The sequence below is a fragment of the Staurois parvus genome, unplaced genomic scaffold (genome assembly GCF_062004578.1).
Source record: "Staurois parvus isolate SC_StPar_1 unplaced genomic scaffold, SC_StPar_1.0 ptg000818l, whole genome shotgun sequence".
Taxonomy (NCBI): domain Eukaryota; kingdom Metazoa; phylum Chordata; class Amphibia; order Anura; family Ranidae; genus Staurois; species Staurois parvus.
Window position 1 is genome coordinate 5,424,861 of NW_028318614.1, and position 24,182 is coordinate 5,449,042.

General features: G+C 41.9%; 1 long non-coding RNA gene across 3 annotated transcripts; it reads left to right on the forward strand.

Moving 5' to 3' along the window:
* Positions 1 to 617: 617 nt before the first annotated feature.
* LOC149444011 (uncharacterized) lies at positions 618 to 22,567 on the forward strand. Of its 3 annotated transcripts, XR_016306569.1 has the most exons (4): positions 618 to 731; positions 12,346 to 12,545; positions 16,106 to 16,223; positions 20,484 to 22,567. It is a non-coding gene; the product is annotated as an uncharacterized LOC149444011 (long non-coding RNA). The 3 variants fall into 3 exon arrangements; XR_016306568.1 differs by lacking the exon at positions 20,484 to 22,567 and having other exon boundaries at positions 16,106 to 16,415; XR_016306570.1 differs by lacking the exon at positions 20,484 to 22,567 and having other exon boundaries at positions 12,392 to 12,545; positions 16,106 to 16,415.
* The last annotated feature ends 1,615 nt before the right edge of the window (positions 22,568 to 24,182 follow it).

Genomic DNA, 24,182 nt, shown 5'->3' on the forward strand with positions numbered 1-24,182 from the left:
TTCACCTGCTGGGTCCTGCTGGCGGGACGGCATTCTGCGAGGGTTTCGGCGTGCGTGGCAAGGCATAGTGATGGTAGAAGATGCTGCTTTAGCTGGAAAAAAACAGCTAATAAATAGAGAAAATTACTAATAATAATGATCACACAGCAATAATAATGTGATGTAGAATAATAGTAGTAATATTTTAGGAGAATTATAGGAATTCGCTGGAGAGTCTCTTCAGAGCTGCATCTGAGTCGTCTCCTAGTGAACAAAGATGGCCGCCAGAGCTGTGCTTCGTTTAAACCGGCTGGAACCAGTTTCACTCACTCACACCAACTGCCACTTTTCAGTGTCAGTGCCTCCATACTTTGACTGACAATATCTCGTTCATACAACAATGTACCCCAATATATTTTATACCATTTTATAGAGTTTTATTCCTAATTCAATAATAATGAGGTGATTTTAGTGTGTATTCTTTAAATTAGCCGCTAGATGGCAGGCATTACTCTATTTCTCCACAGCGGCAATACCGGCCATAGCCAGAAGATGTCTCCCTTCCAAGTCGGCTCAGCTGAGCTCATACAGAGCCGTTCTAGCCTGCGGAGGCCATTTTATCTGACATTCTGTGAGGAGCGAGGATGGAGGAGAAAATCAACGGCAGGCTGACGGGTGATGGGGGCCACCGGGGACAGAACGGCTGAGGAGTGCTGGGGAAGGGCTGAGCGGGAGAGCCGGGACTGGAGGAGGTCAGTGTGTTGTATGGAGAGAGCTGACTGTGTATAGGGGGGGGGGGGGCACATAGGTGGAGAGCTTATCACCCCACAGTGCTACCTCATCTCCATTATCTATATGTGCAACCCCCCCCCCCCAGCAGTCCATATGTCTGTATATGCCAGACCCCCCCCCCCAATTTATATATGCCTGCACCCCCCAGCCACACCAATCTATATATGTGCCGCCCCCCCATCACCAGTCTATATATGTGCCGCCCCCCCATCACCAGTCTATATATGTGCCGCCCCCCCATCACCAGTCTATATATGTGCCGCCCCCCCATCACCAGTCTATATATGTGCCGCCCCCCCATCACCAGTCTATATATGTGCCGCCCCCCCATCACCAGTCTATATATGTGCCGCCCCCCCATCACCAGTTTATATATGTGCCGCCGCCCCCCCATCACCAGTCTATATATGTGCCGCCCCCCCATCACCAGTCTATATATGTGCCGCCCCCCCATCACCAGTCTATATATGTGCCCCCCCCCATCACCAGTCTATATATGTGCCCCCCCCATCACCAGTCTATATATGTGCCGCCCCCCCATCACCAGTCTATATATGTGCCCCCCCGCCCATCACCAGTCTATATATGTGCCGCCCCCCCATCACCAGTCTATATATGTGCTGCCCCCCCCATCACCAGTCTATATATGTGCCCCCCTCAGTATATTTGTGCCACCCCCATTCACCTCTATATATGTGCCACCCCCCAACAACATCAGTCTATATTTCCCAGCCCCTCCCAGCAATCTGTATGTGCCAGTCCCCCTCCCACCCACCAGTCTATGTGGCAGCCCCAACCACCACCCAGTAGTCCTATATGTGCCAGCCTACCCCCACACACACCAGTATATGTGTGCCAAGCACCCCATCCACACTAGTTTATATGTGGCAGCCCCCCCTCCACCACCAGTCTATATGTGCCCGTCCCTTGCACCCCCCAGCAGTCTGTGTCCCAGTCCCCCTCTACAGTCTGTAAGTACCAGCCCCCCTTTTTTATATATATATATATATATCTCATGTGCCAGTTCTCCCCCATCCACATCATATATGTGCCAGTCCCTCCCCCACCAGTCTAAATGTGCCAGCCTCAGCGAATGTACTGTGGAGTTCTGTCTGTCCCCAGTACATGTCATGTCCCAGCCTGGGGAAAGGGACAGGGAGAGTGGTGCAAGAGCCTGTGATCTGGTGAGATGGATGGGGGAGGGGAGGTTAAACTTTCCCTGCCATGGTCTGGGATGGGGGAAATTATGGACAGGTTGATGTTTGCTGCCACTGGCCACGTGTGTGTGTGGTTAATTTTCACTGCCACAGACTATTAATGCAAGGCGGGGGATGAAGGGCTAAAGAAAAAGTTCACCTTTGCAGAAAAAAACTATTAAATGCATTTGTTTTTGTAGAAAAAAAATGTGTATTTGGTATTCTTTCCTGCAGGAGCTTGGAAAGCCTTGCACCCGGGATCTGTGGATGCATTGTCAGGTTTCTGGAGAAGGGCTGTCTGTCTGAAAGCTGCAGGACTTGTGAAAGAACCAAAAGGGGGCTTGTCAGCATCCTCACAGTTCAGAACTACAAGCCGTCAGCCACAGTGCTGACAGTACTTGTAGTTCATTCATTCACAGGAAACTTTTCAAAAAGTGGCAGCAGGTGTGGGGCTTATTATTGCATCCACTGACATCAATGCTGGGGGTTTATTGCATCCACTGACACCAATGCTGGGGGGGGTTTAATATTGTACTCACTGACACCAATGCTGGGGGTTTATTGCATCCACTGACACCAATGCTGGGGGTTTATTATTGCATCCACTGACACCAATGCGGGGGGGGGGGGGGTTAATATTGTACTCACTGACACCAATGCTGGGAGTTTATTGCATCCACTGACACCAATGCTGGGAGTTTATTGCATCCACTGACACCAATGCTGGGGGCTTATTATTGCATCCACTGACACCAATGCTGGGGGGCTTATTATTGCATCCACTGACACCAATGCTGGGGGCTTATTATTGCATCCACTGACACCAGTGCTGGGAGTTTTTTGCATCCACTGACACCAATGCTGGGAGTTTTTTGCATCCACTGACACCAATGCTGGGAGTTTGTTGCATCCACTGACACCAATGCTGGGAGTTTATTGCATCCACTGACACCAATGCTGGGGGCTTATTATTGCATCCACTGACACCAATGCTGGGGGGCTTATTATTGCATCCACTGACACCAATGCTGGGGGCTTATTATTGCATCCACTGACACCAGTGCTGGGAGTTTATTGCATCCACTGACACCAATGCTGGGAGTTTGTTGCATCCACTGACACCAATGCTGGGAGTTTGTTGCATCCACTGACACCAATGCTGGGAGTTTGTTGCATCCACTGACACCAATGCTGGGAGTTTGTTGCATCCACTGACACCAATGCTGGGAGTTTGTTGCATCCACTGACACCAATGCTGGGAGTTTGTTGCATCCACTGACACCAATGCTGGGAGTTTGTTGCATCCACTGACACCAATGCTGGGAGTTTGTTGCATCCACTGACACCAATGCTGGGGGTTTATTATTGCATCCACTGACACCAATGCTGGGAGTTTATTGCATCCACTGACACCAATGCTGGGGGCTTATTATTGCATCCACTGACACCAGTGCTGGGAGTTTATTGCATCCACTGACACCAATGCTGGGAGTTTGTTGCATCCACTGACACCAATGCTGGGAGTTTGTTGCATCCACTGACACCAATGCTGAGAGTTTGTTGCATCCACTGACACCAATGCTGGGAGTTTGTTGCATCCACTGACACCAATGCTGGGAGTTTGTTGCATCCACTGACACCAATGCTGGGAGTTTGTTGCATCCACTGACACCAATGCTGGGGGCTTATTATTGCATCCACTGACACCAATGCTGGGAGTTTGTTGCATCCACTGACACCAATGCTGGGAGTTTGTTGCATCCACTGACACCAATGCTGGGAGTTTGTTGCATCCACTGACACCAATGCTGGGGGCTTATTATTGCATCCACTGACACCAATGCTGGGGGTTTATTATTGCATCCACTGACACCAATGCGGGGGGGGGGGGGTTAATATTGTACTCACTGACACCAATGCTGGGAGTTTATTGCATCCACTGACACCAATGCTGGGAGTTTATTGCATCCACTGACACCAATGCTGGGGGCTTATTATTGCATCCACTGACACCAATGCTGGGAGTTTGTTGCATCCACTGACACCAATGCTGGGAGTTTGTTGCATCCACTGACACCAATGCTGGGGGCTTATTATTGCATCCACTGACACCAATGCTGGGAGTTTGTTGCATCCACTGACACCAATGCTGGGAGTTTGTTGCATCCACTGACACCAATGCTGGGGGCTTATTATTGCATCCACTGACACCAATGCTGGGGGCTTATTATTGCATCCACTGACACCAATGCTGGGAGTTTATTGCATCCACTGACACCAATGCTGGGAGTTTGTTGCATCCACTGACACCAATGCTGGGAGTTTGTTGCATCCACTGACACCAATGCTGGGAGTTTGTTGCATCCAGTGACACCAATGCTGGGGGCTTATTATTGCATCCACTGACACCAATGCTGGGGGCTTATTATTGCATCCACTGACACCAATGCTGGGAGTTTATTGCATTTTTTTGTTTATAGCAAAAAAAATAAAACACCCAGCGGCGATTAAATACCACCAAAAGAAAGCTCTATTTGTGTGAAACAAATAACATTTTCATATGGGTACAGTGTTACATGACCGCACAATTGTCATTCAAAGTGTGACGGCGCTGAAATCTGAAAATTGGCCTGGGCAGGAAGGGGGTATAAGTGCCCGATAGGCAAATGGTTAAACTCTCATTTAAAAGAAAAACTACTGACAGGCGTGTTTTATGTCAGAAGTCACCCTATGAGTCTGTTCTGTCATAACACTGAGCCGCGTACGCACAGCTCCGTGTACATTTCTGGCACCCGCTCTGCTGTGGTGATGTCACATTTATGTACATATGTGGAAGTGATCTCATCACAGCCCGGCCATTCAAGCGGCTTGAAGAGCCGGAACCAGGAAGTAGAGTCTTACAGAGATGGAAGCTCCCGGGGCCAGTGGGAGCGGTGACAGCGCAGCGCTGGATGGCTTCCTTTGACAGGTAAGTCTGTTATAACATGTAGTGCATGCATACCAGCACATTGTGGCATAAACCTGCAGGGAGCCTGGTTAAAAAAATTGCACCTGAGATTAATACCACTCTGAGTGATTTCCCAACCCCTGTGATGTTGCTGGTCACATGAGGCTTCAAGGAAGTAAACATAGAAAGGCCTGTGAGAGTGAGCGCCTATGCTGGAGACCTGCGATGATGTCATTACAACAAAGGCGCTCTTCACATTGCAGGATGGTAGGATGCTGAGAATAGGTGATGGAATGCACATGTGCTAGTGGTGTCACCAGGAAACAGACATCTGTATCCCATTCACAGGCTTTGGAATTCAAGAATAACAGCAGCAAGTAGTATGGAGTATTTTTGTTTTGGGGACTAGATCTCCTTTTACCACTTGCCCTCCAGAGGATTTACCCCCCCCCCCCCCCCCTTCCTGACCAGGCCATTTTTTGCGTTATGGCACTGTGTTACTTTAACTGACAATTGCGGTGTCATGTAATGCTGCACCCAAATGAAATTTACATCCTTTTTTTTCCCCACAAGTAGAGCTTTCTTTTGGTGGTATTTTATCGCATGTGCGGTTTTTTATTTTTTGCACTATAAAAGAAGACCGACAATTTTGAGAAAAAAAATATTTTTGACTTTTTGCTATTAAACATGTCCAATAAAAAAAAAAAAAAAATGTCATAAATTTAGGGCAAAATGTATTCTGCTACATGTCTTTGCTAAAACAAAATCCCAATACTTGTAAATTAATTGTTTTATGTGAAAGTTATAGCATCTACAAATGGCGGTATATATACTGTAATTATTTTTTTTTTTTAACTAGTAATGGCGGCGATCAGTGACTTATAGCGGGACTGCGGTGAGCATTCTGACACTGGGGGAAACTGATTTGGTTTCACTGACATCCCCAGTGACACCAATACAGTGATCAGTGCTAATAAAAAGTACTGACACTTTACTAACGGCATTGGGCAGGGAGGGGTTAACATCTGGGGCGATCAAAGGGTTAACTGTGTGCTGTGTATGTTTTACTATGAGGCTGTGTTTGTGCTTTTCACTGTAAGCACACTGTTTTATATGGCTGTGCTCTGCTACCCCCTGTCGGTATTACTTGGCGATCACCGGGTGCCAGCGAGTAATCACCGCCCGGGACCTGGTGATTGACAGCCGAGGCCGCAAATGGTGGCGAGGGTAATGCACACCCCTGCCGCCCTGTAGCAGTATTTCTGCTATAGGGCAGCGGCAAAGCGGTTAAGGATAAGTTCACCTTCCGTAACATGTTACACCCGTATTCGGGGTGTAATATGTTACTATCAGACCGCTCCCCACTTTGACAACTTGCGGGGGATCTTCTCTCTCCTCACTAGCTGTCAAATTTCTTAAAAATGTGGCTGTATGGTTCTCCGCCCACATGGCTGCATCACTTATTCACAGTCAGTGAATGACAGACTGCAAGTCCCAACAGCCTTAGTGCCTGTTGACTTGTACTCCTCAGTGAACTACCACGGCACTGTGACACACTGTGGTAGTTCATTTATTCTTCCTGTCCGTATATCTGCTTGCTGGTACATCCCGTACGAGCAATCAAATATACTGACAGATCTGCAGGAGACCTGCATGGCACCAGCGATCTACTGATTGCTGGTGCAATGGTTTACAGGCTCGTGCAGACAAAAGAAATAAATGCACTTTTTTTTTTCACCTGCAAACAAATGTGCATTTATTTTTTTCTAAAAGGTGAACTTCAAACGATTATTTAATTTTTTTGTAAAATAATAAACATGTCTATACTTATCTACTGTGTGCAGTGGCTTTGCGCAGTGCAGCCTAAATCCTCCTCTTCTCGGGTCCCCTGACTCCTCGTCTGTTGGGTGCCCCCACAGCAAACCGCTTGCTATGGGGGCATCCTCTGCTCCATGTGTCCATTCACACACGGAGGCACGGCTTGACCCCACCCTCTCTCTCTCTTCATTGGCTAATTGGTTCAATGGCTCCTGCTTGCTGTCTCAGCCAATGAGGAGTCAGAGACCCCGGACAGCCGAGGCTGTCATTCACATTGCTGGATCGCGATAAGGCTCAGGTAAGTATTGAGGGGACTGGGGGCACTGCTGTACACAGAAGATTTTGTTACCTTCATGCATAGAATGCGTGAAGGTAAAAAACCTTCAGCCTTTACAACCACTTTAATCTTTAAAACCCAAGAACAACAAGTTATAGTATTGAAGCTTCCCAGTCTTTGAATGCAGTGACTGCGTTAGTTTTCTTTTTTGTGGCTTTATTTTCACCTGATCAACCGGCCCATAACACATTTCCTATGTTAGGGTGACAACGTCCACTCTTTGTACTGTAGCTGTGCAAAAACAGCATTGTTGCCCGGAGCAAAAAGTGGGTCAGAACTACAGAACACCTTCAGGGATGTTGAATTTGTATCACCCAACACCCGGGACATGTAGTTCCAGGCGCCAGACAGGTAGTTTTTTTTTTTTTTTTTAACATTTAGCCCTACAGCGGGCAAGCAGCTGGGCTCACCTGTCAGGTGGAAGCATTCAGGCGGCAGCGCTGCCAAAAATTGCTTCCACACAGTACCAGCCTCCGCCAACCTCAATGTGTGAACCGCCCACTGTCTCCCAGGCTTTGCTTGCCCATCTGCGGGCCCAGGACTAGCTCACCGCCGTCGGCTAGAGAGGTGGGAGGAGACGGACACAACAGCACTCGGGTATAGGAGTTTAGGCAGTTTGTAGGAGATGGGGAGCGTGTGCATACACAGGAACAGAAGGCTCCCATAGATTTTTGTGTTACTGTCTGCATCCCTGTAGGAGAGATCTCCCCCAACTTCATGCCCCGGTGATCACCTCTGACCAGGACAGGGAATGAGGGGAAGTCTTCTGTTGGGGACACAACCATAGTAAATTGGTGGCCGAGGTTCTAATATAATAAATTAAACAAATAAAGAGTCTCCCTCTTTACAGGTAAAGGATAAGTTCACCTTTTAAAAAAATAATCAATGCACATCTTTTTGCAGGTAAAAAAAAAAAGCGCTCTTTTCAACAAGTGACAGCTAGTTCGGGGAACTTCTTCCCTTACTGCTGTCACTCAGAGGGCTCTGATTACTGAGCCGCTGCAGGAGCGGGAACATATTACATGGTCTACCCTAAAAATGGGCTTTCCGAAGGTGAATGTATCATTTAAACTTCTTGCCCAAAACAGATGTTTTGCATATTGCAAGGTGTTTGTTTTTTTGTGTGATTCCAGAAATTGATCTTTGAGGAGTACTGAGGCAGGTTACTGTGCTGTGATGTTTTCAAGAAGAGCCACGCTGGTCCCTTACATTCAGCCATGATCTGTTTGCATTGCATAGAGAATAATAGAAACCCAGTAACACAGGTTTTTTAAAAACATTTTATTAGCATATTGATGACGAGAGAGGGAGGAACCTTCGAATGAAAATATATGGCAGTTAAATTTCAGCTTTAACAAGGAGGTTTGGTATAGTAGAATGTTATGCCAGAACTAATACTGTTGATTAGAACAATTGTTTAATTTCTAACAGACGAGTTTCTTTAGTTGAAATGGGTACAATCAGTAGTATGAGTTTGTATATGAGCAGCATTACGTATTAACATATGTGGTCACTAATATTTTTTTATTGAATCCCAGATCAAGATCTTCATTTTGAGAAGACTATTACTCCCCAGCAGAGTCAAAGGAAATTTGTACCACGCCGCTATCTTGTTCAGGGAGAAATCCATAATGGATACCCAGACACCTAGATAGGTAGACTGAGACACCCATTGCAGAGGCAGAGAGGCGTCTACAGCAGCCCGGGTCCCAGGGTCCAACAGTAGGTTTAGTGGACTTATTCCAGTTTACCTGCAGTCCAGAAAAGGTGGCATACATATTCAAAATGAGGAGGACCGCTTCCAGGAAAGGACCCCACATGTGCTTCATAAACACACTCCATGCTGCTATACTGGCCAGGAGTGTGAGTACCGTAGTAAAGCCGTGTGTCAGCTTTCACGTGGAAATAATAGGTGGAAATAATAGATGAAACTAGATCACTTCCACAACCGCTGCAACATGCCATTCCCCCGCCATGTATACTGGGCTCTGCTGTCCCACCTGCTGTGGGTGTTGGTGCGTGGGGTGGAGGGAGCGCAACAAACATCTGTTCATTGGTCAGCTTCCCTGGGAATGGACCAGGAAGTATGTATGATGTCACTTCCTGGTCCAGTGCTGTCCTCCTCCAGGATCACTGTCCAGGAAAGCAGCTGATATGGAACATGATCTGTGGAGTATGGGGGAGACATCCGGGGTCTAATAGCCACTGGATGTCTCCATAGAGAGCACTTGTCACCTATATACTGTATAGGGGCTATTGATCCTCTGTGATAGCAATACAGTTATGTAAATAGATCTACATGCATTGCAGGGAGGAATCAAGGAAGGAAAAATATAGGTAGATTAAACTGCGCCTTTAAGGTTGTTAATTTGTGTGCTCCTATGAAACGCTGAAAAACTTCAGTCCCATATATTTTCCATAGGCAACACCGCTGAAGATCATCAGTTTGGAGTTAGGCTTCATGCCCACAGAATGTAAAAAACGTGGATTTTCCAGGTGACTTTTTTTTTTTTCAGCCTCTAAACACACCTCTATGTTAGCCTATGTGTCTGTGCAAAGGTAGGCAAGGGGTGTTTCAGAAATGTTTGAAAAAAACTGCTTGTCCAGGGACTAAATCAGGGCCCCAATCTACCTGTCCCTTCTGACAATCTTCTTGTCCAGATAAAAAAAAAAAAAAAGTAACCAAAACTGTATTTAAATTGGAGGGGAGTTGAGGAATGTCTGGGGCTTTTAAAAGGAAATGAGGCTTTATGGTGATGTAAACGCTTATTATTTTTAACATTGCGCTGTTTATCTCCTCCTCCCCTCCCTGCCTGTCTCCAGCACCGCACCCGGGGACTAGCAGGGAGGAGAGAGACCTTGCAGTGTAATGAGCACTGATTGGATGATCTTCAGGAAAGGATGGGTCAGGGCTTATCATTTATCCCTTTTGCTGTCGTTTTTGTGTTTTTTTAGACACGTTTAAAAAAATCATTTTAGGCCTGAAGATTACATAAAACCCCCAAACCTGATATTTTCTGAAAGCAGAGACCCTAGAGAATAAAATAGCGGTGGTTCCAATTTTTATGTTGCATGATATTACCACAAAATCTCAGTAACAAATACAAGTAAGTAAATTTTTAGGACACAAAAAAGCAATAAATTGCCTTTTTTTTTTGTAAAATATAAAAGATGAGGTTGCAGCGAGTAAATAGATATCCAACTTCTCAAACCTTAAATTTGTGCACGCTCGTGAAATGGTGACGAATGTTAGTACCCTGTATTTTCTATAGGTTGACACCTTTAAAGCTCCTTATAGGTCACCAGTTTAGCATTACAGAGGAGATCTGGTGCTAGAATTATTGCTCTCATTCTGGCATGCACGGCGATATGTGACGTGTAACACAATGGCCGGTTTCATGTGTGGACGCCCCAGCGTGTGCTTTTACATTTATACATGCGTATATGTGGGGGCATCAATATTGTTTTGGGGGGATGGTATGTGCTTGGGTGTAACTTTAATTTTTTACAATAAAAAAAACCCTTTTTTTTTCCTTTTCATCACATAGGCGACAGGTGAACCCTGCTGCTTGCCCGCAGCAGGGCTAAAGGTAGAAAGAGACTACCTGGCCGGTGCCGGGAACTACATGTCCCAGGAATCGGGCGATAGGAATCCAACATCCCTGTAGGCGTTTCCAGGCGTATTAGAAGAGATGCAATTAGAGGCAGATAAAGAAATCAATTGTGCATTCAGGAGAGAAGTGTTTAAGCAGAAAAAACAGCTTGCCGCTCCTAAACGCCTGCATACACTAGGCACATTTAGTACTTGAACGTTCATTCACTCCAATGGCCAGAGTACATTAATACTCTGGCCAAAAGAATGAATGAATGCCAAAACACTCTATTTGCCTTAACTCGCTTAAACTTTGAATGAAACTCACATTCAGAGGAGCTGGACATGCATGAGGCCTTAACTGTGAGCTCTGGTGCTACAATTATTGTTCCCACTTAGGCGTGCACACAGAGGCACAGACAAAAATCTGCAGGACGTTTGTACAGAAGTTGAACAATGGATTGACTTCTGTACAATCACTCTGCCCATACATCAACCGAAATTTGGCTGGTCCCTAAAAAAGAAACCTTTTTTTAAAGTGTTTTTAGATTTACTTTTTGACCTTGTTTTCATGTTCAACCTGCTATCCGACTCTAAACATGTAGGTAAGAATGACATGTAAGCCGCCTCCTGGGATACAATGTGTTACTTCCACCATTCATAAAATCCAGTGATATCTCGTGCAATAGAAACATGTAAGCCGACACAGCATCAAATCTCTGCGCCTGTGCGAGATCTGGCATGCCACATCATTTGCCCAGGGATGGGACAAGAAGGGGTAGAAGTAGTGTGCTCCAGGCATATTGCAATTGGACATTGTGGGTCTAGGCATCCCTCTCCTTTCCCCCTTCACCTTTCCACTCCCCTCTTTTAAATAACCTTACCCCCCCTCCACCATCACCACTTTATCTAAGTTTTGCCTACGTACCTTCTATGTGCACATATCCAGGATAATATTCAGTTACAGTCATCACCCTTGCATTTCTATATCCACTCCTTCTGTTCCCCACCCCTATCTCTATATACGGTATGCAATGTATAGAGGTTATAGTGGTATATGTCCCATTCTGGAACCAATGGCAGTGTACTGCACCTTTTCACCTTCCTGTTTTACAAAATCGAAAATTGAGATTAAGGAAGTATTTGTGATCCTGAGTAAAAAAAATAGGCCTTTTTGGGGAAAAAAAACAAATAGTTGAAATGCTCTGTCTGTTTCTCAGGATAGCAATATAGTTCAAACTAATTGTGCTGTTGGTACTGGAATTGTTAGTGTTTGAAAGTTCTACTCTGGTACAAGCAATACAATGTAATTTTATACTTCCTTGATGTCTACTTTAAATAAATAATCAAGATTTGTTCATATCCTTTAAGAGTCCATTCACACTTGTGCAACTTGCCATGTGATTCTGGGATCCAAAGTTGCATGACAAGTCACACCCCATGTTTCCCAATGAGTGCTATTCAAATCTGTGCAACCTCAAGTCGTTCCTGCACAATGTTGGTATTAATGAAAGCATATCTATAGTCAAGATGTAAAATCATTTATTTCTGCATTGTAATCCAATTATTTACAGCCCACTCCTAATAATCTGAACAACACTGAAGTTTATAAACTTACTTTATAAAGATCCCCACACATTTACATTCTTGAATTCTATGACACCTATTCTCTATGCCCTTGTAGGCACTGCTGTGTCACACATTCACAGAGCTTGTCTTCTCAACTACAGAGGTGCTGAAAGGAGGAGTTTCAGGAGGTGGACACGGTACAGGAATCACCGTTTGCAGGTAGCGAGGTACCATGGGATATGTAGTCCTTAGTAGTTGTGGAAAGAAATGGCCAGCAGACAGGCAACAGTCACAGCATGAAAGGAGATTTTTCAAGTGAGTGTATTTTGGATTGGAGGTTGTATTGTTACTAATAGTCTAATACAATAAAATGAATGTGTATATTATTATTATTATATTACCATAGATTACCTTTTCATACACATGGGTAGCACATTTGTGAAAAAAAATGATATCCAGAAAACGCAAAGTTCGTCATAAATTTAGGCCAAAATGTTTTTGGTTATTTTTATTTTTGGCGCTATAAACAGAAAAAGTTTTGAAGAAAAAAAAGTTTTTGAAAAAAAAAACAATATTTTCTCATTTCGGTCATGTTGTTGGTTAAAAAAATCCCATGTAGTGTATATTGATTGCTTTTTGTGAAAGTTATAGCATCTACAAACTATGGTATAGATATTGGGGTTTACACAGCATTTACTTTCTGACTGCCTTTTTTGGGGTGCTAAAATACCAGGACAGTGGAAACACCCCTAAATGACTCGTTTTTGGAAAGTAGACACCCTAAGGTATCTGCTGAGAGGCATATTGAGTCCGTGGAAGATCTATTTTTTTTTTTTTCCCCACACACATTTTTTGGGGAAATTACAAAAAATGTATTTATTTATTTTTACACAAACTTGTCATTTCAATTATATATTTCTCACACAAGTCATGGGTATATGTGGAATTACACCCCAAAATACATTCTGCTACTTCTACTGAGTATGGGGATACCACATGAGACTTTTTGAGAGCCTAGCCACATACAGCAGCCTGAAATCCAATGACCACGTTGAAAGCCTGAAGGTGCGTAACTTCCTCACTACCTATCAGTTTCAGAGGCCCTGAAATGCCAGGATAGCACCAAAACCCCCCCAATGACCCCTTTTTGGAAATAAAAAGAAAAAAATGCTTTTGTTTTCTAATTTCTTAATTTTCCAAAAACTCGTGGCAACAAACGAGATCTGAAAAATACTCCCCATGCTTATCAAATTCCTTGGTGTGTCTGCTTTCCAAAAAGGGGTCATTTGGGGGGGTGTTATTTTGGCATTTCAGGGCCTCCAAAACTGTGATAGGTAGTCAGGAAGTGTAATGAGGAAATAAAGCCCTTTAAAAGCCTGAATATACATATGTGTGTGTGTGTATTTTATATGTTTGCCCACTCCCAAAGAAATATATATATATATATATATATATAAAATATACATTTCTTTGTGAGTGGGCAAACATTCAAAGTCAGCAGGGGATCAAATACTTATTTCCTTCACTGTATATATACGTGATTTTTCGCACCCTTGCCGCCCTGTAGCAGTATTTCTGCTATAAGGGTTCGGAAAGTGGTGAAAAGATTGCAGAACATAACCCAGTATGTCAAAGTTCATAACAGCACATGTACACATAGCCAGACCTGTACTGAAAGTGACATTTATATACAGTATATCAGAGTGTAGTTGATGTTTAACAGCTTTCATAAATCGGAGCAATAGATTGTTAAAAATGAATATGCACCAGTGTTTTATTAGCAAAATCATGAATAATCAATAACCTGAATTACATTGTGATTTTACAATGGGAAAAAAAAATAATCAGGTCCTAATTTTATAGACTGTAACATAATGCCCATAATGATTGGCAGAGACATCCCAGCTGTAGCTCTGAGCATTTAACAAAGGGTTTAGGCTAAAATATTACCTAGTGACTGACTTCAGGGATTATTAGGTTAAGTGATTGCAAGGAGCATTGTGTACAACAGCCATAATATACCAGATTCAGCCGATGGCTACTCCTGTAAGGAAGTAAGGTGATCCATCATTGGATTCCGATTGTTGCTGCACAGCACTGCTCTTTGCATTGTGTCATTAAACAACCCACCCTAATTGTGGATAATCAGGGACTTTTCTATATAGGCTAAAACAGGCAACATTAAAAACAAATAGTGAGCCCTCTAACTTGCAAGTATCTAAAACTGTAAACAGAAAATACTTAAACATGTGCAGATTACTCTGTCTGGCCATAGAAAATTACTCCAGACCTCTCTAGCCAGTGTCACTATTTCAGGACTAATATTCAGTTTTCCCAGGTAAATAAAAAAATACATATCCAGTTGCATGTAGTTGGGAATCGGTAATCCCTGTCATACATTGAAGCCGGCTACTCAGTAACATCCATTGCACCAATTCTTTATTGGTTACAATACAGAACACAGCAGTAGCATGCCAATGCATTTCGGCCAAAGCCTTACTCTACGCATGATATAATTAAGGCTTCAGCTAAAAAGCATTAACGTGTTACTGCTGTATCCTGCCATGTAGCCAATAAAAAACTGATGCAATGGATGTTAGAGTAGCCAGCTTCATTGTATGAGAGGATTATTGGTAAATTTACAAGGCATTTGTGCCAGAGCACCGGTTCCCAGTCTCCCAAGTAATTTGCGGTAGAGCATGTTTTCTTAGTAGGGATTGATCTCACAGGATTGTAGGACCTCGTCACAACTGCAAGTCAAGCTTGAGATTGCAGCGCAGCTTCATTGATCTCAAACTCTGCAGCCAGAGTTATATTGCTGCACCATGTGTACATATCAGGTTGTATTGTTAGAATTCCAGTGGATAGTAAAATTGCAGCACATCCATCTGTTTTGTGTGAAAGAGCCATAATTTTGACTTTCACTGGTGGTAAATCAATTCCTGTCATTCAAAAACACAAACAACTGAAGATTCGCCTGCAGTGATATGTTTATAAAGCAGAGAATCTGACATTTACCAAATACCCCCTTGTGATTACATTACTAGCAATATTAGTAGCAGGACTGAGCTATTCTAGTCTCATCTGTAGCTGCAGACAATGCGGGAGATTATAGCAAAACAATGAAACTATCACCTTTGCAGCCCTAGCCTAAAGTGGTTTCAGGTAACAACTTTGCCAGAAGTAAGAGAAACTGAAGTAGTAAATTCTTTTCATATGTACAATGCCAACAAAACACATTTATTCACATAGCAAACCAAAAAAGCAATAATTATGGGCACATGTCACTAACTCAAAACAGTTTTTAGTTTTAATATAAGTGAAAGCTGTGTTCTGATTATTTACTTTGGTTTAATGTGCTGTATCCTAAAAAAAAAAAATAAATTCGAATTTTTAGTTTTGAACATTTAAAGAGTATCTAAACTCAAAAACAGAAACTTAAAATATTGCAGCTGGTGAGTCCATAGATAGTGCAGCAGCATTTCGTTTTTTGTTTTCTCACCCAGGGGCAGTATCTATGGAAGCAGCTAGGGATGAGCTCAGGCGTGTTCGGATCCTAGTCCAAACCTACCTGAGTGATGCCATCAGAAAGCTGCCACTGTACTAGGCCAATAACAAGCAGCTGAAGCATTCCCTGCCCCAAATTTACAGTACAAGGGGGCTGCAGGTCCTGGGATGCCTCAGCCACCTATTAGTCAAGTACAGTGACATCTTCTTAGCAAGATTGCTCAGGTGGATTCAAACACACCTGAGCTCATCTCTAGAGACAGCTGTTGTCACCTATGCTGGACTTCAAACATGTCTACCTCTCCACCTCCATTACATATGTGATGGGGAGATTGAAAGGAAAAACCATTGTTTTCTTTCTTCTGCAGATACTTTCAGAGGAAGTGACAAGGACACTGCATTTCTGGCAAGATCAACACCTTTTCTGTTTTGTTGAAAATGTTCTTAGCCTGAAAAATGGAAACGAATGCAGCCACCACATCTACTGTAAGGACTGTGAAGCAGCAATGCATTACATCTTTGTTCCTGGATTTTAGTTATCCTTCAAGCTTTGGTTCTGAATACTTTAGTAAGGAGTAATATTCAGTTGAGTTTCTCCTCCCGTCAGTCAATTCTATTAACAAGAAACGTACCTGTGTGAATTAAACTCCATTGATAAAGGCACTTGCAGGTTCAGTAGTGATGGCTACAGACACTTCGATTCTGATACCCAATGTTAGGAAATATAAATACAGCACTTCTTAGTGGGTAATATGAAATGGTGATCCGATTTGTAGGTCATGTAATTAAGTGTTCTTGCATAGCAAGGAACACTTATTGTTATCTCACAAGCATATTCTTATAGCAAATTTGCCACGCTAACTCCTCCCACAGTTTTTACACTACAAAGACAAGTAATATCAAAACGTGCGGATTGTTCCCGATCGGATTGCTATTACTTTGTGGAACGTTTCGCCGAATCGTTCAAGAAATATCGCGGTTTTTGCGGCGAAATTTTCCCATAGGAATGCATTGAGCAGCAGAGCACAGCTAGAGTGTGCAAAGGAAAAATCAGAACATGATTTGTAAACTGCCATCAATCTGTCATTTTCAAGCCCACCTACACATATCTTATATCAAAACGTTCAGCTAACCCTGCTGTCACTAAAAATGTTCACAAATGCCAGTAGTGTACCGCGCTCCAATATATTCTACCTTATGTGATATAATGAATTCATAAGTGTACCACCGATAATCAAATAATTACATCAATTAATTATACTTAAATATATGATTTGTGTAAATATATAAAATAAATTAATTTATCAATGTGAAAAAACAGAAACTATGAATGAAAAATATAAATAAAAATAAAAAATATATTTGCAGTGGGAATGACAGTTCCTTCTGTATAAATGAGATGGTGTTATTATTCAGTCTGGATAAAAATTAAATTAACATAAACAAACATAAAATTAAAAATAAAATTAAAAATAAAAAGAAAATAAATAATTGATATCCCGGATAAGACACTATGTTTCTTTTCCCTTCTCTGTATGTTCCATATATGGAGGACTAAGCCAAGCAGCCAGTGGAGAAAGTCTCACTGAGAAGGCTGTGCTGAGTAGAGAGGAGAGAGAGGTTCACGCAGTGGACACAGACTCATCACACGATCCAGACTGAATAATAACACCATCTCATTTATACAGAAGGAACTGTCATTCCCACTGCAAATATTTTTTATTTATATTTTTCATTCATAGTTTTTGTTTTTTCACATTGATAAATTAATTTATTTTATATATTTACACAAATCATATATTTAAGTATAATTAATTGATGTAATTATTTGATTATCGGTGGTACACTTATGAATTCATTATATCACATAGGGTAGAATATATTTGAGCGCGGTACACTACTGGCATTTATGATTAATATTTATACACCTAGAGAGGGTGCGATTAGTACCTGGCGATCTAATATTTAATTAATACTAATTTTAGCACGCAATTAATTAATTAATTCGTAATATTTTATTTATATATTTTTCACATATATTTTTTTATAATTTATGTATGATATCAATTAACAATAGAGTTTATATATAGAAAGAAAACTCCTAGTGGCTCACAAGTAACTATCCAACTTTTTATAAAAATGTTCACGGCTAGGACATACTCCTGATAGTTTTCACAATATGACCATTTGTTTGCACCTCACCCCTCCCATTGACTTTCATTGAAACTCCACTCTAGATACCTGACATTTTAAGGGATGTTTTAAACTGCGACTGTGCCTTCATTTTTAATATTGCAGAGACATACTATATATCAAAATTTTGGTCTGTTTCTTGTGATTGTCACAATATAAACCTTTTCACGGTAGCATTTATACTTTTAAAACTACAAGCGTTTGAAGATGGCAATCGCCAGTGAAGATGGCAAGTTTAAAAAGCCTGTTTAGAACAGACATGCTGACATTCCTCTCAGAGTGAGTTGTCATAGCAACCCAGCTGTCTCAGCACAGTGAGCCTACTCCGCCCACTCCAGGTGCAGCAACCAAAGGTCACTCAAGAGGCAGATGACTCACCAGGCTGGACTGTGAGCTTCAAAATACAAGCTGAAATGCATTTCTCACTATCAGGCTTGCAATGTGCACTGCTTACATTTCATCAATCATTTGGTAAAGGTTGCGGCAAGAACACTTTACACAATTTCCCCAGAAATTGTAGATTTTCTAGTTCTTATTCTTATAGCAAATTTGCCACGCTAACTCCTCCCACAGTTTTTACACTACAAAGACAAGTAATATATCAAAACGTGCGGATTGTTCCCGATCGGATTGCTATTACTTTGTGGAACGTTTCGCCGAATCATTCACGAAATATCGCGGTTTTTGTGGCGAAATTTTCCCATAGGAATGCATTGAGCAGCACAGCACAGCTAGAGTGTGCAAAGGAAAAATCAGAACATGATTTGTAAACTGCCATCACTCTGTCATTTTCAAGCCCACCTACACATATCTTATATCAAAACGTTCAGCTAACCCTGCTGTCACTAAAAATGTTCACGGCTAGGACATACTCCTGATAGTTTTCAGAATATGACCATTTGTTTGCACATCACCCCTCCCATTGACTTTCATTGAAACTCCACTGTAGACACCAGACATTTTAAGGGACGTTTTTAAACTGCAACTGTGCCTTCATTTTTTATCTTTCAGAGACACACTATACATCAAACTGTAGGTATTTTTCTGGTGATTGTCACAATATAAACCTTTTCACGGTAGCTTTTATACTTTTAAAACTACAAGCGTTTGAAGATGGCAATCGCCAGTGAACTTGCCAAGTTTAAAAAGCGTGTTTAGACCTGAGCTAATGACATTCCTGACAGAGTGAGTTGCTCTAGCAACCAAACATGACTCACACGCAGCTGAGTCACACAGGCTGGACTGTGAGATGCTAAATACAAGCTGAAATCCATTTCTCCCTCTGTCAGGCTTGCAATGTGGACTGCTTACATGTCATCATTACTTGGTAAAGGTTGCGGCAAGAACACTTTACACAATTTCCCAGTTCTTATTATTATAGCAAATTTGCCACGCTAACTCCTCCCACAGTTTTTACACTACAAAGACAAGTAATATATCAAAACGTGCGGATTGTTCCCGATCGGATTGCTATTACTTTGTGGAACGTTTCGCCAAATCGTTCAAGAAATATCGCGGTTTTTGTGGCAAAATTTTCCCATAGGAATGCATTGAGCAGCACAGCACAGCTAGAGTGTGCAAAGGAAAAATCAGAACATGATTTGTAAACTGCCATCACTCTGCCATTTTCAAGCCCACCTACACATATCTTATATCAAAACGTTCAGCTAACCCTGCTGTCACTAAAAATGTTCACGGCTAGGACATACTCCTGATAGTTTTCAGAATATGACCATTTGTTTGCACATCACCCCTCCCATTGACTTTCATTGAACCTCCACTCTAGACACCAGACATTTTAAGGAACGTTTTTAAACTGCGACTGTGCCTTCATTTTTTATCTTTCAGAGACATACTATACATCAAAATTTAGGTCTTTTTCTTGTGATTGTCACAATATAAACCTTTTCACGGTAGCATTTATACTTTTAAAACTACAAGCGTTTGAAGATGGCAATCGCCAGTGAACTTGCCAAGTTTAAAAAGCGTGTTTAGAGCACAGCTAATGACATTCCTGACAGAGTGAGTTGCTATAGCAACCAAACATGACTCACACGCAGCTGAGTCACACAAGCTGGACTGTGAGATGGTAAATACAAGCTGAAATCCATTTATCCCTCTGTCAGGCTTGCAATGTGGACTGCTTACATGTCATTATTACTTGGTAAAGGTTGCGGCAAGAACACTTTACACAATTTCCCCAGAAATTGTAGATTTTCTAGTTAGAAAATACTACTGTAAAGTATTGCTTTCAGATTGCTGTAAATGATGTTTGACACCATTATTCTTTTTGACAAGATGACCCTACATTCTTATCCAATAGGGTGGCGCAGAGCATTCATTTACAGCAACCAGACATGTTCTAGTCAGATCAGCATAGGATGCATCCTAATTGATTGCTATGAGGTTACTGCACATTTTAATTGATCTTAGGCTTTATTAAATAACTTGAGTTTCAGGTCAGCAAAAGGAATAATAAAGCAAACCTGTCATGAAACTTATGTGGGGACTGCAGTTGCTGAGCTCACGTTAGTTCTTTTTTTCTTTTTACAGTCACACTGAACCTCCTGGGACCTGCAGGCATGGATTTTAGACATTTTGACTTTCCTTATCTGTGTACTTGGTTGGGCTTAGCGATGCAAATTTGAAACCCATCTGGGTCTTCTCAGAATCCAACGGATCTAGTGATGCAAGAAGATAAGCACCGGCAGACTCATATTTCCTCCATAGCAGGTTCATTTTAAATTCAGGTCTACCTTTGAACCCAGGATATACAATTATCTGCATACATTCTTTGACACTCCAGATTGCCAGTGTAGTACAGTATGTTATAGGCATATCCAGCTTAGAGTCTGAATTCTGCTTTACACCCCCATCATCCCTCATAGTGGTATTAAACCAAAAAGTAATAATTCTGTTGCAGCTTACCAATTAATAGATGTGCTGGCTGCATTTGTCTTCTACTTTAGGCTTTCATTCTTTTTATTTCACCTGGTGATTTGGCCAGCAGGTTTTTCAAAAGAATAAGCTTTCCTGCAGATGTAGCAGTTAGTTAAAATTGTTTGACTCATTCTTCTGTCAGGGGTGCTTATAATCTCCTAGATTGTAAGCTCCAAGGAGCAGGGCCCTCCTATCCCTCTTGTATTGAACTGTATTGTCTCCCGTTATATTGTAAAGTGCTGAGCAAACTGTTGGCGCCGTGTAAATCCTGTATAATAATCTTTTATTTATGTAAAACAGTTATCCCAAAAGGAAAAAAAACCTGTTGCTTATAAAGTATTAGCTGGAGTTTGCCTTCAGTTTGTTAGGTGCACTAGTAGATATAAATACTCTAACACTCTCCCCTTCCTCCTGGACTGACAATGTTGCTGTCCAAAAGGTGTCTGAGTGCCTCCACTCTGGATGAAGGAGCAACAAATACTGGAGGTGTGTTACTGGCCAGATCACCAGATGAAAATAGAGTGGAAAAGTCTAAAAAAAAAAAAGAAAAAAGAAAACCAATGCAGCCACCACCTATAAGGATTGGTGAGCTGCAATATATCACATTTTTGTATTTGGGTTGAACACCACTTTAAGGCCTGTTCACATTCATGCACTGCAGTAAAGCTTGCAGATTAGTGTGTGGTCTTTTTTACATGCAACATTGTACCCAATACAACCCACAGGGGTTGCATCTGTGCAGTGTAGTGCACTCAATACAAGTGTGTTGTGCTGTTTTTCAATCACTCTGCAAATTCCTAAGGACTAGTTCACACTAGATGCAGTCCCGTGAGTTTTTTTTTTTTCCTGCATCAACATGCATGCACAGTGTTTTCCAGGTATTCCAATGGCCCTAGTTCACACCAGTGCAGCCAGTTATAGTCAGTTTCCGGTGCAGGAAAAAAAAGTAGAACATGCTGCATTTTTTTCTGCATAAAAACATACTGGAACATGGCAAACTGCATCAAAACTACAAACTAATCTAGAGTGGGTGACTGGGGATAAAGAGAAGGCAAATTTATTAAATACCTTCTTCAGCTCTGTGTATACAAAGGAGCATGGGGGAGCTCTTGTCCATAATGGGCGTGGTATTGACACAGCTCCAGATGATCCACATTGGCTCACAATTTATATGATCCAAAAATATTTAGACAGAATAAAAGGTGAATAAAGTACCTGGACAGGATGGCATACACCCACGGGTCCTCAAAGAATTGAGCTCTGTCATTTCAAAGCCATTGTTTCTGTTTATTAGGGACTTTTTAATGACTGGCATTATCTTTACCAAGTAATTATAGACCTGTTAGTTTAACTTCTATAGTTGGGAAGATACTGGAGAATTTAATAAAAGACCACATATGTGAGTTCTTGCTGGAAAAAAATATTTTAAGCAACAGACAGCATGGATTCATGAAAGACAGAAGTTGTCAAACAAATCTGATTTCTTTTTTATGAGGGGGTGAGCAAAACCTTGGACAGAGGGGTGGCGGTGGACGTGGTATACTTGGACAGAGGGGTGGCGGTGGACGTGGTATACTTGGATTTTTTAAAAGCGTTTGACACAGTGCCCCACACCCGGCTAATGTGTAAGGTAAAGTCTACAGGCTTGGAAAAATCTATATGTAAATGATAGAAAATTGGATAAAAGATCGTATTCAGAGAGTAGTGGTTAATGGTTCATACTCTGAATGGTCTAGGGTGGTCAATGGTGTACTCCAGGGTTCAGTGTTGGGACCCTTCCTTTTTAATATATTTATAAACGATATAGGGTCTGAGATGAAAAATCCCATTTCAGTCTTTGCAGATGACACCAAGCTGTGCAGTGGAATAACGTCCTTACAGGATGTCTCCAATTTACAAGCCGACCTCAATGCTCTGTTTAATTGGGCAACTATGTGGAAAATGAGGTTTAATGTTGATAAATGTAAGGTTATGCACTTGGGGGCTAAGAATATGCATCATCATACATACTAGGGGGGTACAACTGGGGGAATCAATGGTGGAGAAGGATCTGAGAGTTCTGGTAGATCACAAGCTTAATAATGACATGCAATGCCAAGCTGTGGTTTCTAAAGCGAGCAAAATCCTCCCTTGTATTAAGAGGTATAGACTCCAGAGAGAGATATCATATTACCCGGCACAAATCATTAATAACACCTCATCTGGAATATGCAGTTCAATTTTGGGCACCAGTTCACAAAAAGAACATTGGGGAACTGGAGAAAGTACAGAGAAGGGCAAGCAAAGTGACGAGGCATGAAGGAGATCAGGTAGGAGGAAAGATTAGAGGAACTGAATTTATTCTCTCTTCAGAAGAGGAGATTGAGGGGAGGAGGGGGGGGGTATGATCAACATGTATAAATACATCAGTGGTTCATATAGTGAACTCTGTGTAGAACTATTCACCTTGAAGTCATCACAGAGGACAAGGGGGCACTCTTTACATCTGGAGGAAAAGAAATGTAATCTCCAAACATGGAAAGGTTTCTTCACAGTGAGAGCTGTGAAAATGTGGAATTGACTCCCTCAAGAGTTGGTTCTGGCAAGCTCTGTGGATCGTTTTAAAAAAGGCCTGGATTCTTTCTTGGATACACAGAATATAACTGGATACTAACATTTATAGGTAAAGTTGATCCAGGGAATATCAGATTGCTTCTCGGGGGATCAGGGAGGATTTTTGTTTCCCTGCAGGAGCAAATTAGATCATGATTTGCTGGGTTTTTTGCCTTCCTCTGAATCAACTGTGGGTATAGAATTATAAAAGACTTGTCTTTTTTTCAGGCAGACTAACTATGTAAAATTGCATGTGGTGTGAACTGTAAGCAAAAACGTATCCGAAGTGCATTTTTGTAGTGTGAACTGGCCGTAAAAGGGTCATTTTTAGCAGAGCACTAGTTTAATTTGTGGCTGCGATAAATCAGCAATGACCCTAGCTCTGGTAATCGATGAATTTGGCGATCTGTATCAGCAATTTATCTGTTGCAAAAATCACATGTCTAGCATGGCCTTTTTGACAAGGCTTTTACAAGTTTAACATGTCTGACTGTTCAGCCATGTTCTTAGTTTTCTTGAAAAATTAAGCTCTTGTATTAGCAAACTATTGGAAAGAGGTTTCCCAAACTGCTGCTTCTAGTAGTATAATAAATATTATAATGTTGTCCTCAAATGGAACTTATAATGGGAAACCGTGAGCCAAAATAATTTTCATTATCAGAGCTCTATCATAAAGATCTCTCCATAAAGCTCCTGAACAGTTTTATTTCCTTTATGCTG